At 35.2% G+C, this 17,693-nt stretch overlaps 1 long non-coding RNA gene across 2 annotated transcripts in view; it reads right to left on the reverse strand.

Moving 5' to 3' along the window:
* The window catches only part of LOC111095086, a 96,227-nt gene that overhangs the window by 20,872 nt on the left and 57,662 nt on the right, over positions 1 to 17,693 (reverse strand). For both annotated transcript variants that reach the window (XR_005356575.1, XR_005356576.1), the window contains one exon: positions 339 to 394. This is a non-coding gene — a long non-coding RNA (uncharacterized LOC111095086). The remainder of the gene's footprint in view (positions 1 to 338; positions 395 to 17,693) is intronic.

Genomic DNA, 17,693 nt, shown 5'->3' on the forward strand with positions numbered 1-17,693 from the left:
TTCTTTTGGTCAAAGAGGAGTATACAAGCAGTATGTATGAGGCTTTCTTCCCTTAACTACTTCCCTAACCTTTTGTTTTAGACCTAGACAAGAGAGAACCTCTACGCTTTAAAGGGCACCACATATCACAAGCATAATAATAGTATTTAGTATATTATAAAATTTTAAGTATACATGAGTGCCTTTTCACTCAGTTCTAGGGCTTAAGGATGACATAGTACAACTCAGCTGTTTTAGTAGCTAAAATCTGTAAGGCCCCACAGAAATGGGATGTGTCTCCACATCTCTTGTATTATGTCTTCAAATCAACAGGAAAATGAGGTAATGCCACTGCTTACATTTTGACGAATAGGGACTGCTTTGGAGTGAAGGGAGAATTTAAGTTACAGAGTACCTGTGAAAGAAAAAATATGTATTAATTAACTTATTAATTCATTTATCTTATGTAGCATAAATGCCAATTGATTATTATATAAAAATATTATTTTTAACTTTCTCAGTTATGTCAGGGCATTCATTTTCTGGTTTTGCTTATTATTTTTCCCATGTACTAATTTATTTTTCAGAATTAATCATTAATTAGCAAAATTTTCATAATGATTACACTAATAGTCTGACGATAATTTTGAAGTTATTAAATAATTCATATTGCACTATACTTGTACATGTTTAGGTCCCGTTGTAAATGCATGCCACATAGCAGCAATTATTTACATTAGCAATTGCATAGGCACTGAATATTGAGGTTAAAATATTACTGTTTTTGTAGAAGCAAAAATAAAATTGAATAAAATATTAAAATGTAAATTGTCAGCGAATTTTGATTTAAAAATCCAATATGCATTAACTATAAGTTGTATATGCCTTTTAATTTTAATAGATACATTTAAATTTTAAGAATATAACTGTTTTGAAAACACATGAAAATATTACTTTTAACCTCAATATTAATTTACATGCATGTAAAATCTTATCCAAATTTTGCTTTGAATACAAATGTAATTGTTAAATCTTTTAGATAACCACTGACCATAACAGTTCATCATAACAACATAATCACTCAAATTTTTATACAATAACTAATAATTTACATATATTTACTTATGTCTCATCCATACATCATTTACCTATAAAGCCTTCCCATACATGTGTAATTATTAAGTTGTTTTTGATATTTTTTTTACTATCATGTAATAAGTATAACTTTACACATATTTTTTCTATTTTGTCATAAATTATATTTGTCATGATATACATTTTGTTTAACAGTTAGCTTGATTTATTACTTTTAATATATGGATTCACAGTGTATAGGGCCTCATTTTTACTTCTTGCCATGGATGCTATATATTTTAAGGGTAGGCCTACTCTTCCCCAAAGCATGACAAAGTGGAGACTCAGAAGTGAGAGTGAAGTTTTTATTTGAACTAAATTGTACTGTACCTATATGTATGCGTGTCTGTGTTTATCAGGTATGAGATCTGCCAGAGATGACAGTTGATGGTAATAAGAAGGAAGGAGAGACTCCAAAATAGTTTAACCAATCTAGTTAGAAAATCAAAAACAAGCACCATAACAACAAACACATTTTATGAGTCACATCGACAATGTCTGACTATTCAATTAATTGGGCATATAATTCTAGAATTAATATTACATTGATTTTTCTCCTGTAATTAAGACAGATATATTTTCAGATATAAGTTTTCTGTAGTTTTTCAAAAGATGCCAAAATATGATAATAATAGGAAAGCAATCTGATCTTGATAGGCAAGGGACTATTTTGCAAATAAAATGCTAATTTTTTGAAGATAGGTTTCCTCTCTTCCTCTAAACAGTCAACAATTTTTATCATATGAAATAGAATAGGCTTATATATTATTCTCAGCAGTTTGTATGAATTTAAACATTTAGGGAAAAAAAGAGAAATGTTGAATGTAACTTATTTATCAAGATAGAGCATTTTGTTCTACCCAGTAATGGCAATATGTACCCAAAATACAAATATTGCATGATTCCACTTATATAAGTTATCTAAAATAGTCAGATGAATACAGTCAAAGAGTGGAATAATGATTCCCAGTGGCTGGGGGGAGGGGAAAATCAATGGGTATGAATTTCAGTTAAGCAAGATGAATAAGTTCTAGGGATCTGCTGCTGTTCAACATCGTAAATATAGCCAACAATAAAGTATTGTACATATAAAAACTTCTTAAGAGGGCAATTTCATGCTAAGTGATCTTACCAAGGTAAGTTATATGGTGGGAAAACTCTAGATGTCTTGTAAAGATAAAGCCCTGGCACTTGAGATTATGGGTGTCCTGAGAAGATTTTCCTGAAATCTGAAGAATGATTAAGGATAAATTAGGCAATGGGTGGGGAGGGAGTGTTTCGAATATTTGAAGAGTACGAACAGCACATCCAAATTCCTTGAGATGAACAGAAGTATGACAGGAAGGGATGGTAAAAAAGACCAGTGTGATTTTATCACAGAGATGGATGAGAACACTGGCAAAAGAATGAGCTGCAAAAAAAAAAAAAAATGCATAGGCCTGATGTGAATGCCGTTATTGATCTGAAGGATTTTATACTTTATCCAGAAGACAATGGAAAATCATTAAAATATTTTACATGAGAGAGTAATGCGATATCTTTTTCTTTCTAGAAGATCCTTATGGTTTACTATAGAAAGGAAACTACAAAGGTAAACATAGGGAGAACTGGTAGATGGTTACCAAACATCAGACAGAAGTTGAGTAACTCAGAATAGGGGTGATTAGATAGAGATGGAAAAGAGTGCCACATTTGAAAGCATTTGAGGAGAACATTTTGAAAGGAATTGTGATAAACTATATAGTGGATGAGTATGGAGAAAGTGGCAAGAGGCATTCTAATTTTCCACCTTGTTTATTTTCTGCATGGAGCTGGAAGGCATGCCTGAATTTAAAAAAATAATTTTTAGAGGATAGAACCATTAATTGAATAAGGGCATGAATAAATAGTATGGACCAGAGTTGAGACTGAAAAGTAAAGAATGGCTTTGGGCTGTAACAGTTAAAGGTCAGGGGAAAGTGCCAAAACAAGACTGAAAAGGGGCCAGAACATAAACAAATGATGCAACGTCATAAAAGCAAGAGAAATGATTTAAGTAAGGAAGGATGGTAAACGGTGTTAAATAAAGCTGAGGGGATAGAGTAAAACTGAGCTTGAAAATGCCCATTGGAATTAAAGACCCTAGAGAAAGTCATTATTATAGAGTGATGAAGGTGAAAAACCAACCTCTTATGGATTAAATAGAACTGTACCTCTGATTCCTTCTAAACAGAAACTAAAATTATGAATCTATTAAAATTAGGCTAAAACTTGACTCTGTGAGTCAGTATCAGTGAGGTAATTACAATATGAATATGTCTAGAGATTTCTATGCAGAGGAGACTAAACCTAAAGAGGAAATGCAACGTCCTACCAAATCAGCTTTTTTGTTTTTGTTTTTATTTTGTTTTGTTTTGTTTGGATCTAGTGATTCACTGGCCAAGAAAAAGTGCCGATATTGAAGAATTTAAGGCAAGAGTAAAAAATTTGACATAATGGGGATTCTCTCTGAAGTCTTCTGTTAGGACTTATTATATCATATGTACTTACTTTGATTTAATTGATTTGTAACACTTTTTTTTGCCATGATTTTTTAGGAGGGGAAGCTATCTGCAGAGTGCAAATTAATGGATATGTATCAGAAATCACTTGCGTGTGGGGTAGAAAAAACATACAAGGCTCTGGGTTTGTTCTCAAGAGGCTGACATGCACAGACATGCATATATAAAGCTTTCAAAGACCTTAGATAGAACAAGGAAGGTGATAAATAAACGTGCTTGTTAATACATTTCTCAAGCCACAGGTCAACACATGCCATAGGAGTAGAGGCCTGGCTCTAAACTTTCTCTGTCGGTGTAGTGCATTATTTCTTGGAAATTGTCCAGTTAAATTGTCATTGATCAAAACATACACAGAAACGGGCAACATTACCATGTAACATTAAACCAACTTTAAATTAACTTGTATATTTAGTTCAAGGAACTTCATAAGTGCTGAATTTTTACTGACAAAGAGGATTTCTCTACTCCACTAACTTGAGGCATGTTTTACAATCTCATTCACCACTTTCAGTGTGTTTTTTCTCCATTCAAGATTTTCTTCTGCTTTTGAAAACATTTCTGTTCTCTGATCGATAGTTTCTATTTTCCTATTTCTTGTTATTTTTCTATGTGTGTATGTGTGTATGTGAGTGCTTGACTACATATGAAATGCATTAGGAAATAAAAGTGGCATTTTAGTGATGTATCAATATAACAGCCATACATTTGCTAATGTCTGCTGACCAAAATAAATGAACAAAACAGTATGTATCTTTTAATGCTCCAGCTAGCAGAATTATTATGTGACTGAAGTATAGATGATAAAGTTTTAAATAGATCTAGAATCCCATATCTGAAAACCCCAAGGCCACATATATTTTGGAAGTCAGAATTATTCAAATTTCAGAAAGATAATGCAGGCGTGAAATATATAATATTCCCAACAAGTTCTAGAACAACATCCTCTAGTTTCATAAATTGCTATCACCAAAGTTAAACAGTCACACTACTTGGGATAAAATCATAAATTATTTGTGTTTAGCTACAGTCAAACTATATAGTAATATGTTAATAAGTGATATGGTGGATAAATACAAACTGTAAATATTCCAACACTCCTTAATTTTTAAAGTTTATATTTCTATCTCTAAATTTATCTATCTATCCATCTATCTATCTACATGTGATAAATATTCGTTATGTTAGTTTGTTTGGGAATCATAGAGAACAGGTCATCCAGTGTTGACACCTTCACTGTTGTCAGGTTGAGGTGGATATGTGTAGATGGACAGAGAGAGTTCTCACACAAGGTGGCAGAACTTTTATAGTTGACTTTTAAAGAGAGATTTCACTTTTGCCTCCTCATTGAATAGCCTTCTGTCTAAGCAGAGTCTGAGTAAATTTCTATAACTTCCTGTTGATTGGCAAATGGAGCATGATCAAGGAAAGCAATTATTTGATGACAATTTTTTTTACCATATTTCAGAGATTTTCCCCCTATGTTCATGAACATTACTTTCCTCATGCTCACCATTTCAGCAATTTCTTCATCATCCATGGAACTGGACAACAGTGCATGATTGTAAATGCTCCCCATTCATTCTCTCATTTTTCTCCAAGGGCTGTGGTTTTTGTCAGTCAGAATCTTATCAGATTTGTCAATGTAATTTTCATCTGCTTCAGGATTTGCAGAAACCTTTTGCTATAGGTTTTCAGATATTTAACATAATGCTTCTTGAATTCCTGAATATTTACATTTATTCTTTTTTTTTCTAGTTATTTGTAATAAACTCTACCTTACTTCATCACCAGCAAATCAGTTAGTGTAAGTTTACTTCACTGTCAAATCTACTTAATCAGTACCAGTCAGTCATTATTTTTTGTTTATTTGCTGTTTATTTTACTATAAGGCATTTTCCCATTTTTCTTTAGTTCTTGTAACCACTGTCAGGCTCAAAAAAGTTCAACAACTTAGGTTTCTATTTCTTCATAGCATATACTAAAGACTTAAAGCAATATGGAATTCTGTACGTCACATTGCCTCACGATGATACCACACACATATATACACCTTGAAGAAGCTAATGCAGTAATCACTTGTCAGATATTGATACTAAGTTTTGCTGTAATTTTTATTTTTTGTTATCATATATGGAGTTTTATGTAATACCTTTGACAATTTCACTATTCGGTTTACCCCGGTGTCATAAAATACAAACAAAAAGCCAAATAATGAGGAAAATAAGTGTGTCACTACTAGAAATACCAAATCTCAACACTTCCTTTTCTTTTTTTTAAATAGATTTTATTTATTTATTTATGAGAGAGAGAGAGAGAGAGAGAGAGAGAGGCAGAGACACAGGCAGAGGGAGAAGCAGGCTCCATGCAGGGAGCCTGACCTGGGACTCAATCCTGGGTCTCCAGGATCAGGCCATGGGCTGGAGGCACTGCTAAACCACTGAGCCACCCAGGCTGCCCAAATCTCAACATTTCAAATAAGATTTTGGCACAAAATAAGTCTTACTGCCAAATTTCAAGAAGAAGGAGGGGGAAGAAGAGGAGGAAGAGAAGGAGGAGGAGGGATAAGAAAAATAAAATTTAGATCTTTGAGCTTTTCATGTTTTGAAGTTGCCCTGAAATATTGTAGATCTGTATTAATTTAAGATGGAAACTTTAGTATATGAGTTAAGGAGAAATTCTACTCAACATATGAACACTCATGATTAATCTTAAAAGATAATAGATGTTAATTAAAGACACATGATACTAGCTGTTTAATTCACTCCATTATGATCATTGAAGTTAACATTATATATTTATAGCCCTCTAATTATAAGATTTTCATTGATCATGAACATCCCATGTGTATCAAAAGTGCTAAGAAATTTTTATTTTATGTACTAAAAAAATTTATCATTGTTTACCGGTATTAAAGAATACATTTAGGGATCCCTGGGTAGATCAGCGGTTTAGTGATCTCTGTCTCTGTCTCTCTCTCTCTCTCTCTGTGTCTCTCATGAATAAATAAATAAAATCCTTAAAAGAAAAAGAATACATTTAGAGTTACAGACAGCAAGATGTCCAGTACTCTTCAAAAACTATTCATCTCACAGTCACTGATTTTTTTCAATAAGAAAACATGTACTTTACATGCAAAATATACCACAAACTGTAAATGGTAGCTGAAGCCCTGGTATTTGGAAGATTTTAGATTTTTCTGTTTTGAGTATTTATACACAATTTTCTCACTTTTAACACTGTCTGTATATTACTCTGGTTGAAATGGTTTTCATTCATATTACTAGGAAAGCAATAATTGAGGATATTACTCATCACATTTATTTATATTACTAAACAAATTTTTATTCTCTTCCTATCATGCCAGTCATTGTTTCAGATCCAGCAACGAAGGAGTCAAACCTCCTAAACTATGAAGAATAAAAGGAGTTAATACAATATGATGCTTAGATGAGTACCTGACACACTAAACACTTAATAATTATAGCCATTAATAATATTAGTGGTGACTGCATTTTATTTCAAGCAACTCTTCTGGGAATTACGTACTATAAATATAAACATCAATTATAATATCATTTTATGTGGAGACTGATTCTTTGAATTAAACACAGCAGATTTAATAGGGCGGGGTGTACGTTAGTTAGAATAGTGAGAAAAAAAATCCTTTCAGGAGCTGATATGTAAACTTAAAACTAAAAGAAGGGAAATAACTAGTCCTACAGGATTCTGGGGAAAGAGTATTTCAGGTAGAATAATATTTAATTGCAATGCCTACAAGAAAGGAGAGATTGGTATGTTTAAAGGCTAGAAAAAATGTACCTGGTACATGGTACACCAGGAAGAAATAGGTAGAAAATGAGGTCAGAGATTTGTAGGTCATTATATACCTTGGAGGAGACTGAATTCTATGCCAATTGCAATGGGAAAGCAAGTTAAGGGTCTTAAGAGGAATGATATTAACTGATTTGAAGTTAAAACATCATGCTTGCTGCCCTTTGCTCATGTTGGGTGGGTTGGGAGTGGGGGAAGAAGTCCAGTTAGGAATCTAAAACCATACTCCTGGTTAGACATAATGTTGGTTTGGGCCAGTGTTAGAAGTGGAGACGATGGGTTCAGGATATATTACAGATGGAGCACTGACAGAATATGTTGATGAATTATGTATAAGAGATGAGAGAAGGAGAGGAATCAAGAATGGGTTTTTGAATTGAATATCTGAATAGATAGTGGTAACCTTATTCTAGAGAATGCTACAGGAGAAATAGAATTGATGAGTGAATGAACCTGTATACGTATGTGTGTGTGTATGTGTGTGTTGGGGGAAGTGGGAAGTGAGTGTGTATGTATGGAAATCATGACTCCTCTTTTGCTAACTATTCAAATGAGACAATGTTCCTAAAGTAAAAGCTTATGTGATAAATTCCCTAGATTACATTTCCAGAAAAAAAAAATTCTACGAAGCCTGTTTGCTTTCTTCAATCTGCCACTGAGTTTATTAGTGGACAAAATGTTTTCTCTTTCAAGTTGGCTACCTGGAAATGGAGAGATAAATTTCATGCTTAATTACAATAAATGATTAATTCCAGTACATAATACATTGCTTTCCTTCTTTTGTTGTCCTTCTTCCTTCTAACTGGATTCTGAGCAAACTTTGTATTTTAATTGATTTGCTTCATATGTGTCTTAATGTATTATATGTTACTTCACACTAATTTGAGGACTGGTTACTCCATAAAGTATAGATGAATACATAAGTGTATGAGTGAATTAACAGATATCAGTTTCTCCAAACTCAGTCCATCAACAAATTTGAATCAATAACAACACCACACACAAAACGTACTAATTAAAAAGGTTAATGGTATCTAGCGCTTAAAATTAAGCAATGCGTCAAATTTAACTTGTGAATCATAAATTTCTTCTCTTTCCTGAAGAATCAACATCTCAGTATTGAGCATCTTTTTCTTACTGAGTTGACAAAGAGAGTTGGTAAAATGTAGAAACAGCCACAGTTTGCTTCAGAGCCACAGATTTAATGTAAGCAAAGGGGCAAGAGATTGTTTTCATATACAGACCCAGGAAAGTCTTACACACATCGTTTAAGAAGTATCACTTGAGTGTTAATTTACATATTCTTATTCAATGGCTTAGCTAATGGAGAAACAATGCATGCATTTAGTTTTAGCCTTAAAAGAGATGTATAAAACTTACTTTGTTATGTTTTCAAAGAAGCTAATAATTCTGGCCTTTAAGTGCTTTACAAACACTGAACTCACTTGTTCTCTCTCAGTTCTGGAATAATAGCATAGCTCCACACCCATTTCAAGGAAAACATTGATTGCTTCTAGCCCATTTCCTCTTTTCCTTTGCAACACAAGAGGACTGTGCCACCAGTGCAAGCCATGGTTCCCCTGCAAACTAGCCGTGGGTGCTCTTAGACAAACTGCTTACCTTCTGAAGCTTCATTTGTCATTAGCAGTCTAGACATGATAGAGTACATTTTTCTTACAATCACTGATAATAAACAAATCACTTAATAAGAGTTATTCAAAAAGAGTAAGTGCTAAATTAAAATTAGCACACTCACAAAACCATTTTTGGTTTGTTTGTTTGTTTTGTTTGTTTTTTGCCTTTGGAATGCTCATGGGATTAAAAGTGATTTTAGTAATTTCTTTGTGGGCACTCTCCCTCCAGCACAACAAACAGAAAAAACTCTTGACTCACACAATGAAGTCATAGTCATGAGTATTTAGAGGTCACCTAGGAAGTGTCAGGGCAGTAGGTATATCTTCCTCATTTAGTTTTACATTAGGGAAGATAAAACATATAAAATATTTGCTTGACCAATAAGCTTAAAATGGAGAATATTGGGGAATGCATAACAATCACCAATGGCTTGAAAAATACGGTAGCTATGGTTTCAGAAAGATAAGTATAAATAAACTAAATGTAGAGGTGGGGGAAAAGGAGTTCAAAACAGGAGGAAGACCAAAGATAATATATAAAAAGCCAAAACCATATGAAAAGAACCTCAATATAACTAATCATTAGGGAAATGCAAATCAAAACCACAATGAGAGATACCATCTCACATCTATCGCTACCATAAAAAAATAAGTAAAGTGTGCCCGGGTGGCTCAGTTTGTTAAGTGTCCAACTCTTGGTTTTAGCTCAGGTCATGATTTCATGGGTTGTGGGATCCAGCCTTTCAATGGGCTCCACACTCAGCAGGGTGTCTGCTTGAAGATTCCCTCTGTTCCTCCGCTCACTCACTCACTCACTCACTCTCCCTTTCTAAAATAAATAAATAAATATTTTTTAAAAAACAAGTAAGGACAGAAAATAACAAATGTTGTTAAAAAAAAAATGTTGTTGAGGATGTAGAGAAGTTGGAACTTCTGTGCACTGTTGGTGAGATTGTGAAATTGTGCAATGATGGGAAAATAGTATGGAAGTTCTTCAAAAAGTTGAAAATAAGGCTACCATATGATCCAGCAATTACACTTCTGGGAATATATCCTAAAGAATTTAAAGTAGGATCTTGAAGAGATACTTACACACTCGTGTTCATAGCAACACTATTCACAATAATCAAGAGAAAGAAACAACACGGTTATCCACCTATGAATGAATGGATAAAGAAAATGTAGCATATACATACAGTGAAATATTATTCAACCTTAAAAAGGTGGGAGATTTTGCCACATCTATATTATGGATGCCTCTTGAAGCTATTATGCTTAGTGAAATAAGCCAGTTGGAAAAAGACAACTATTGATGATTACACTTACCTGTGGTATTTAAAGTAGTTAAATTTATCAAAGCACAAAATAAAATGCTGGCTGTCTAGGGCTTGCAAGAGGGGCAAAGAGGAGTCACTGTTTATTGGGCATAGAGTTATGGATTTGCAGGATGAAAAAGTTCTGGAGATGTTTTAAGAACAATATATAATACTTAACACTATAGAACTGTACACTTGTAAATAGTTAAGATAGTAAATTTTACATTATGTGTTTTTTTTTACTACAATAAAAATTCAAACATAAAAACCTGAAACAGGAGGGAGAGTATTGCAATTAGTCCACAGAGGTGAGATAGATACCTTCACCCAAAATTTACCCAGATGTTGAGACTGATGACACCATAGGTGTATTAGGAGGATATGAAAATGTCTGTTATTCACATAATAATGAGGCTTTCTGGGGAGAGCAGAGTAGATTCCAAAACAGGTCCAAAAACCGTATGAGAGAATAGGAAAGAAAACTAGCTTGAGGTTTTATGGTGGCTAGGAGATGGGGCAAAGCTAGGGTTCCTGCATGTGGGTTAAAGCTTGTATGGTTTGTACTTCCCTGCAGTATCAAAGGAGGGAATATCTGAACTTTCTTAGCTCCTCCAGATGTGAGGCAGAAGAGGGAGGGAGAGTAGTGTGGGTTGAAAGTCATCAGTGGTCAGAAGTAAAAAAATGGAGTCAAAGTGTTACAACTCCTAATTGTTGCAGACTGTTAGAATTCATGACGTTTGGCTGGTGACTGAAATATGCCATTTAATTATATTTAGGCTCGCGTAAGCAGGCCACCAGCATCCCCTATGATGCTTGTAGCCTTGAGGCCATAAACAAGGTGAAATTTCTGTTGCATGTTTTGTGCATGAGCTAACCATTGTTGCTTTTGCATAGTGTCTTATATTGTGGCTTTATATGTAAGGAAACATGTTTGACATTCATTTACATTTAGGATATATGTGAAGTAAGAGATTCCTAGAGTTCTTTACCCTGAAGTGGAAAAACTTGGATAAGAAATTGCTATTGGCTATTGGTTATTGCTATTGGCTAGGCCAGACAGATCATTAGCAGTGGTGTAAGAGTTTGCAAAAGTGTGCAAAGATGGGCAATTGTTGGCCAGGGTATCCAGTGCTAAGATGACTGTCTGAATTTAACCAATTAAGCTGACCTTCAGGTCCCATCCTGGATTGGCAGCATCCTGGTTAATGAAAAGCAGCAGTTCCCCCAGGAGTTCCCTCATGCATATGGTAGAGACATAATTCTTAAGGCATAGTTCTTAAAGAATAGTTCTTTACTGTTCACTCAACATGATCAGGACAGAGATGACTTCATTGTCTAGCACCATGGCATCTGGCATGGGACAGACTTCAGGAGAGTTCACGCCTTCCTGCAGGTGAAGTATGCCAGAGAACCCAGGCTTGGCTCTAGCTTGTAACAAGGAGAACTTGGCAACCATGCTAAGCTTGCAGGTACTGCAAAGCATAATGGAACCTAGCTATCAAGGGTCATAGGCTCAGGGCGCATGAGATCCTCTTTTTCCGGAAGAGAACAATAGCAGCCAGCAATTGCCAGTCTAATGACGTATAGCATGGAGCTGGGGAGAGCAGCTTCGTGTACCAGAAGCTCATAGGCAATTAATGGCCATCAGGAGTGGCCCATAGATTCCAAGACGCATACTGAAGATTTTTATGGGGAAGGAATTTTGGGGAGGTACTAATGGGAACGTTGCTATATTGCAACATGGACAAATTCTAGAACCTTCGTGATAGGGGGCCTCATTTGCAAGTGGGCCAATTTTCAAGTAACAGCCAGCATAAGTAGGCCTACGTAAAACTTAAGTAAAAAATTAAGTAAAACTGAGAAATATATTTCTTCTGGAATCTAAAAGACATTGTTTTTGTTTGACTTTTATGGGTGCAAAGAGGTTCAATAACTGTTTCTTGACAATGTCAGAGATGGAGCAGCCTTTGATTACCAAATAATTTTCAGGAACTTACTGCAATGACAGGGCCTTATCTTATGTGTGGGGCAAGGATCCATCTCCTTTTTTTATGAGTTCCTTTGTGAGCATTTGTATGTCCTTAATGAATATCAAATGAATTTCCTCAATGGAAGATACCTTCCAAGTGATGTCATATCTATGTTCTTAGAGAAAGTCAGATGTGCTTAAGATCTTTCCTACATAGATGGTATGTGATGGGAGGGCTACTGAGGTACTGGATGAGTAGCTGGGTAAAGATGCATTGTGTTTTTCAAAGAGAAATGCAAATTATAGGTACAAGCCTGTTGAAATAGGTACCAAATAGAACATATTGGCCAAATCTATGAGTGAAGTGTATTTTGTGCAGTAAAGTATATTACCTATTGCTGATTAGGTGGCATCAGTAATTTTAATAATACTGACAAATAGATAAAGACACCAGTAGAAACACATGTCAGGATCACTTTAAGGAGGGTCTTATTTCCCATAGTCATTCCTAAACACTAATTATAACTTCTGATTTAGTTTGGGAGGAACCTGTAATGGAGGCAAAGGAGAACCCAGCAGATGTAGCACAGAAAACCATGGATCTGAGTACAAGCTTGCCATTAGGCAGCACCACAACTCAAAGCACATTAACAGCAAGCAGCAGAGCTAGTTAGCAAGACAGAGCAAAAGAATAAGGATTCCCCAGGGGGCATGGTCCTTGCCCAGACTCCTTGTTCTCTCTGCCAATAGTTGTGTCACCAGCAGAATGGACTCACTCATATTCTGGTTTGAAACTAACGGTGCAACACAAGTATCAAGGGGATTTAAGAACATTTATTACTCACATAAGGAGGCTTTCTGGGAGAGAGCAGGGTGGACTTGCCCACAGATCCAAGAATGGCTTACGGGGGCAGTAGGGAAAAGAGGCTGGCCTGGGGTTTTATGGTATTTAGAAGACATGGCAGGGGTTAGGATTCCCATACACAGGTCAGTGTTTGGGTGGTTTGAATTTCCCACAGGTGCCAAAGGAGAATACATCTGGGCTCTCTTATCAATTGCTCAGATGTGGGGCTGTAGGGGAAGGGAAATTGATGGCGATTAAAAGCTGTCAGTAATGGAAGTAATGGAGTCAGACTATTATAAAGAGCACAATTAAATCACTGAGGCCAGTGAGGACATAAAATTTTAAAGTAAATGAGAGTGTGGCTAAGTATTAAAAGCAAAGCTGGAAATGAAAAGGGAAGACTACGGTGAAACGTGTTAATTATCTTAAGCATATTTTTCAGAATAGCAAAACATCTAATCTTTGCAATGAGAATAACTTAACTAAATCTACGTGAGAATGTATAAGAAAATATTTTCAGTATCGCTGGGATGGATATATTTCATACCAGCTTCATGAAGAAAATTACCTACTCTTCCCATTTTCTACCTAGAAAGTTCCAGGGACAAAAGGAAGAGAAAATGAAGGTATTCCAGTCTAATCCTGCTAACTTGTAGCTTTTTTATTTTGTACGCATTCTATACACTTTCTATTTAAATAATTCATATCAATAAATGGGCTGTGATTTCTTATACACACACATAAAATTCTGAAATTTGCAAAGCAAGGTGAACACAGCATTTTAGGTCAACTTAAAATATTTATTTTATAATAGTGACTAGCATTTGCCTATACAATGGTTTTTCAAAAGGCTCTTGCATATCTCATTACATTTTACCTACAAAATAATCTCATGAGGACAAATAATATATTGACAATCTGTGTATATGCATGTGTGTATACATACACGTGTATGTTCTTTATGGTTCAGTTCATACATAAAATCAAAACACATTTTATTTTGCTCAAAATTAGGTAACCAGAAAAAAATCTGTCTCCTAAATTATGATCTAACTCTTTCTTAATTATGAAACATTTAAGTTCAAGTATTAGAAAAAATTATTAGTTAAAATTGACATATGTAATGTCCAGTCAAAAAAAAAAAACCAAAAAAACAAAAACAGAAGTCACACTAGCAGAGGTTTTTAGAAGAGATTATTTAAAGCAGGGATTTGGTTATGAAGGTGTTAGGAGACTGTAGCCAGGAAAAAGATAACTGAGAGATAACACATAGCCGACAGCGGGGAGCACCTACCATCCCTGAAAGGAGATAAAGGGAACCAAGCACTTGAAGGTGGGTTCTGAGGAGGTGGAGTAAACCACCAAGGGCAGGGTACCACCCACCTGCTGCTAACGCTGTTGAGGGGTTGTGATAAGATTGGTCTGGCAGTGGAGCAAATAATGGAATTGACAGTGGGAAGCAACTGCTTCTGCAGGAATTAAGAGCAATTAGCTGAGTGACTCTACAGGCACAGTAGGAAACAGGAAGGGAAGAGCCCTTCTTCTGCCTGCAGCTTTCACATCTCCTCAAAGGGCCGCTGTTGGCAGAGCCTAGAAGGGAGCCAGCTGCTAAAGAGGGAAATGTGGTTTACACAGTCACGTTGCAATCCCAGCATTACACAAGTGTCCATGGGTGAGTTTGGAGCTGGAAGAGTCTAGCCCAATAACGAGCACAACATGGAAACTCAGAATCTGTTCAGTGTATTTGCAACGTGGTTGTCCTTAAATGACAAATAATATGTTATATGTTTAGGGAAAAGTAAATTATTTCATGCTCATGTAGAGAAACAGAAGATGCATTTAAGGATGAGCACTTCCCCCTGACCCCTTTCTGTTTGGGACTAGAGGAATTTTTTATAATCAACACCAGTGGTCCATAATGCAAGAATGCTTTCAGTGAGTGCTGGACCTTCAATAACTCTATAGGTCATTTCTCAGACCTTCTTTCAGAGACTGCTTCTAACTTGGTAATGGTGCCATATTGATTAATTCAACAGGTATATGTTGAGAATGTACAATTTTGTAAGTGTTGTAGGTGGCTAAAATAAAACATTTACAGGTCTTAAGAACATGATAGATTTGGAAAGCCCATTTCTCCTGGTATATAATAACAATATGAAATAAGGACACCTAAAATTTATAGGTATGCTAACTTAAATGTAGATTTATTATCAAATTCTGGACAAGTCAAAAATCTGAACTCATCATCCACCTTTTCTTTTCATCTTCCTTCTTTTCTTTTTTTTTCATCTTCCTTCTTTTCTTTTTTTCTTCTTTCTTTTTCTTTCTTTCTCTCTTTCTTTCTCTCTTTCTCTCTTTCTTTCTTCTTTCTATTCTTGCTTCTGCTAGCCCAATTTACCAGGGACATGTCTGGTTATGTCATTACACGGATTACATAGGCTTTCATCGTCAGTAATCCAGTGTGGTATCCGAAGCTCAGAGGTCAGCAAGACTTAGGGTTATTGCACTTGTGGAGCTTAAACAGGCTGCCAGCTTCCAGACGGTGATTCTCTTTTCCTAAGTTGAGCAAGCAAAGAAGCCCTGCTTTCTTTTTATGGCCTCAAGATCATAAGGGGGATTTGTGCAGCCTGTACAGAAAAGAGCTCTGACTGTAAATTAAGGCATAACTCTTCAATTTTAAATATGGTATATTTCACTGCCTTCCTTACCCACTACTTTAAAATCTATAGTTTTAGGTAACAGATGTGAAATATTAGTTGACAAAAACCCACTGTATATGATAATGTGAATTTTGTCTAGAAAAACTGTGTTACGATGTTTTTAAGTGATCATCTACCTTTAGAAGCAGGAGTTTTGTGCTTCACTTCCATACGTGCCTTCCTGATGCTTCCTCACCTTCATCATCTAGTTTGTGATAGACGTTAACCCCAAAGAAATTTGTCTTAATAGATGTTAACCCCAAAGAAATAGTCCTGTCCCTTTACAACTAAATAGATGGAACAGCAAGTGAGAATAAAATCAATGTTAATTTTCAGTGAATTGTGTTCATATGAAAATAACCAATTGTTCCAGTTACAAGGAGACAGAAAAATAGAAGACAAAGGGAGAAGGTCTCTGCTCAGCTTTTTAATTTTGTTTCTATTACAAATAAACTGAATCTTCAATGATTTTTATTCTTTCTCTGCCTAGTTTCACTATGTTGCAGAGAATTAAGTAATGAAAGAACAGCATCTGATTGACAGGGCATCTGTTTTTAATTATGAAATATACAGTGTTTTATATATATGTGTATGTCTACATGTATATGAGATATTACATATATATAAAACATAAATATTTTTAAAATTTCCTCCTGACTTGTTATCTACTCCTTCTTTTTCCTGTTTACTTATCTATCCTTTCATCCTGATATTTGTGAATGCTGTGAAGCTGTTTGTAGGGATAGGACCCGGGTATTAAAGGCTAGTTAAGTCTCTACTCCTTTCCAAATCCAAGCCTTTTGTAGGGATATGTAGTAAGCATAGCAATCGGGGTTGATTCTATACAATCCTCATGTCAATATGTAAGTAGGATCTCAGGAGACTTTCCTTCTACAGAAACAGGTTTAGAAATGATGCACAATTCCCCCAAAGTCTCTAATAATACCTTATTTAACTAATAACATGCATACATAATTAAGGGAATAATAATAGAAAACGTATAGGGAAGCAGTTTCGATGGAAAAAGGCATTCAGAGTTGAATTTGTGGGCAGCATAATACCCCATCCACAAGAGGGGAGGCAGGAGATGGAGTCACTTTTTACCCTTAGATGATCCACTTGAGACGGTTTACTCATCTATAAAATATGGGCAATGACATCATCTATATTGGAGTGTGAATGTGAGAAGTAAATGGGACAATACGTGTAAAGTGCTTAACACCAGGTTTGGCATTAAACAAGCTTGAGCTATCATTATGATGATGTCAGCACTTTGTCCTTTCCTCATGCCTTGGGAAATTAGAGATCAGACTCACTGCAGGAGCTTTGTTATGTCCAAGACTGTAGATATGGGTTTTGGTGTGGTAATAAAATGTGGCTGAAAACATGGGATTTCGGACTTTATGGTAGATAAGAAAGAGCATTAGACTTGAATCCAGGAAATTAGATGGAGTCTTGATGCATGAATCATATATTCTCTGTAAACTTTAATTCAATCACTTTATTTGAAAATCAGTGTAATAATATCCAGAGAAAAAGCATGGTAGATGTGATGTTCACGTTATACTTATAAAAATTATGTTGAAATATAAAAATTTTGTAGAGATGACATGTTCTATTATGATTATTACCACATAATAGTCAGGATGATCATTTCCTTCCAAAACAGTTCCTTAATCAAACTTTTATTTTCCTTAGAGTCTCTGGAACAGACTTACTGTTTTCCCTTAGCTATCATGACCAAGAT

This window comes from Canis lupus, chromosome 3, assembly GCF_011100685.1.
Source record: "Canis lupus familiaris isolate Mischka breed German Shepherd chromosome 3, alternate assembly UU_Cfam_GSD_1.0, whole genome shotgun sequence".
In the NCBI taxonomy this organism is placed as follows: Eukaryota; Metazoa; Chordata; class Mammalia; order Carnivora; family Canidae; genus Canis; species Canis lupus.